The sequence below is a fragment of the Alligator sinensis genome, unplaced genomic scaffold, assembly GCF_000455745.1.
Source record: "Alligator sinensis unplaced genomic scaffold, ASM45574v1 scaffold630_1, whole genome shotgun sequence".
Lineage (NCBI taxonomy): Eukaryota > Metazoa > Chordata > Crocodylia > Alligatoridae > Alligator > Alligator sinensis.
Genome location: NW_005842522.1, coordinates 253,145 through 255,941, shown reverse-complemented (window position 1 = coordinate 255,941; position 2,797 = coordinate 253,145). Strand labels below are relative to the sequence as shown.

At 39.5% G+C, this 2,797-nt stretch overlaps 1 long non-coding RNA gene across 1 annotated transcript; it reads left to right on the top strand.

Annotated features, from left to right (window-relative positions):
- Positions 1 to 422: 422 nt before the first annotated feature.
- Positions 423 to 2,411, top strand: LOC112551600. The gene is made up of 3 exons (XR_003095897.1): positions 423 to 486; positions 1,518 to 1,630; positions 2,154 to 2,411. It is a non-coding gene; the product is annotated as an uncharacterized LOC112551600 (long non-coding RNA).
- The last annotated feature ends 386 nt before the right edge of the window (positions 2,412 to 2,797 follow it).

The following is a 2,797-nucleotide window of genomic DNA, read 5'->3' as shown; positions in this document are numbered from 1 at the left end:
AATATGGCCCCGTCTTCAGTGCGTCCTGTAGGCATTCCTATTTTATGAATATTTAATAACTAATGATGCCTCCTGGCATTTACCGTAAATTATGCATCAAGTCCTCCTTATTTATGCAGCAGTTCTGGTTTGAATTACATGGTTTAATAGGAATTATGTGACAGAGTTAACAGATTACAGAATCTTTCAGTAATCTTCAAACTGCTGCTTTTTTGTTTTTAAAGAAGGCCCACAGCAACATGAATACTTCAAATCAACACAAACTGCTGTTTGCACTATAGCAGAGGAAGAGTTTCCTTGCATCTTCCTGATATTTCCATGGTAGTTACAAGTTTAATTTCCATGAAGAGTGAATGTGCAAGTATATAATAAAGAATAAAGCCAAAACCCCCTTTTCTCCTAGTTTTGCTTGTGAAGTGAAGTAGCAGTCATGAAATCTCTATTTAATAGCTTGGAAGAAATGAAGGATGGTGCTTGAAGTATGTGGTAAGTTTAACTACAAAAGTCATCATTTTATGTTAGCACCTTGAGAGGAATTTGATTTAACTTTAATGAGCTAAGTACCTCAGCCCTGTGGCTAAAGGGAGAAGTTAGGGGCTCAGAGTTACTGTGGCTGCTGTTTGGAGATTGCTTTCTCACAGAGCAGGGTAATGGTGAGGGCAAACAGCTCCTGCAAGGCTATGGGTGTGGACATACAATAAACTTAGCATGAACAGAAAGGGGGTGGGGTTGTATTGCATTTCAGCTGTTCTGCAGTGAGGATGGGTAATGGAAGATGAATCATGGTAGCTTAGACCTCCTTTGCTGAGGATATATGCTAACCCTAGAAAAATGAGGATTAAAAAAGGTGCATTCACCAGCAGTAAGGATCAGTCGTGTTGTTACTAGAATACTAGAGAGATTTATTTATGCTGTCCTCAAACCCAATGCATTTGTCATGCCAACAATGGGGCTTGTCAATTTATTGGTTGTTTGTTAATAGTCAGAGGAGGATTCCCAGCTAGCACTGCCATAGATCAAGTATTCTGCACTACTCCTAAGTGTCTCTGTGGCTCTCACCTTAATGGGATCTTTTATGCCCTGCCACTGTTGTCTAACTGGCTACTATTAAGATGTAACAAACTAAGAATGGGAAAAGGAAGAGGAATTCATCTGTGCTTTCTAAGGTGCCTGCAATAAAAGTGGAGGCAAAGCTGCTCTGTCAGTGGGACATGCATTCCAGCCTTCAGGTTCTTCTTATCTGGGGCCAGTCCTCCCAGAATATTGTGTAGTACAGAAAGGTGTGCTGCTGTTTCTACAAATCTGAGGGAAAATTTGAAAAGGGATCACATTTATTATGGAATCAAACATACATAACATCCAGTCTGAACATTTCGGATCATTTCTTTGGATTTCTTGATGTATTATTGGAAGTTGCAATCCTGCCCATTTTATTCTGTTCTTTTAAACAGCTGACAATAGGGTAGAGAGTATTTGGAAGGACTGACTATTAACCCATGATGTTATACAACTTGCAGATAAATTATGGCCTTTGGCTCAGCAGACTGATTCCAGCTGATTAAGGTGCTTTTGTATCTGGATGTAAAACTCCAAGCACTGAAAGCTTCATAGACTGAAGTCTGGTCCGGAGGTATGATCAGTGAAAGCTGTAATGGGTCATGTATTTACAAACTACTCTGAAAATGTCCTGATACTTACAAGCTCATTCATGTGCATAAACAAATGGCTTTGTGTGTGTAAGAAATAGGTGAGTGAGTACAAAAGTGCCTATGGTTACGAATGTAGCAATTTGGGTGGAGTTAGAGGACTGGTTGAAAGCATTTCTTAATGGGTTTTTTTTTTTTATATCATTAATTGCCAGTGACTAAAACAAAGAGTTACATAGGGAAGACAATTTGTTTCTTGAAAGATTCTAGTCAGTAGCTGGAGTCTGCATTTTCTGAAGTTTTTATGGCTTAATGGACAGGAAGAGGAATTGTTCTAATGTCCTTCCCGCTCCTAATCCATGTAATTGATACTGCCTTTGACACTGACTCCAAAAATAAATGGTGTGGACACTTAAAGGGATACAGTCAGCTTAAAATTCCTGTTTTCAAAGTTGATCTTCTTTCCTGCATTATTAATAGTTCTGTCCTCTGCTTTCCCTCCTTTAGGGCCCAGTGTGAGTTCTGATGACTTCAATGGAAGAACAGTAATTAACAAAGGATCATTCCTATTCCATAGATGTAGATGGAGTCCTTTGAAAGAGATTCAGTGCTTTCTGTTATATGAAGGGTGTGCAAAGATGCTAGGGACCTGCATGGAAGTTGCTTACAAATGCCTACCATATAGATTACATGCATATTGGTGCATAGTTTGAACAAGACCAGAGAAAAATGGACTACCATACAAATAATTCTGGACTTCTACTCTACCCTCGGTATTGTGTAAGAGGGGCCTTACATAGAGACTCTCATCATCCTTTATGCTGGAGTAGCAACTTCAGGGTAGTTCCTAACAAATGAATACTTCTCCACATCCTTCTTTCGTAGTACCTACCTTAAGTAGTTTTCTATATCATTACAGCTTGACTGTCTCACTACAGAGCTGAGCTAGCTGCACTGCATATATATGTATAGTGCCTTCTCCCTGAGAGGAAGATTATGAACTCAGAGTGGAAATGGTTGTGTTGCAGCTGTTACCACAGGCCAGCTTGAATCTAGGTCTATGGATTGTTTCCTATAGTTTTACCCAGAATGCTTGAGCAATGACCAGCAAGTCCATGCCAAGTCCTCCTTTATACTTTTGTTTCTGGCAG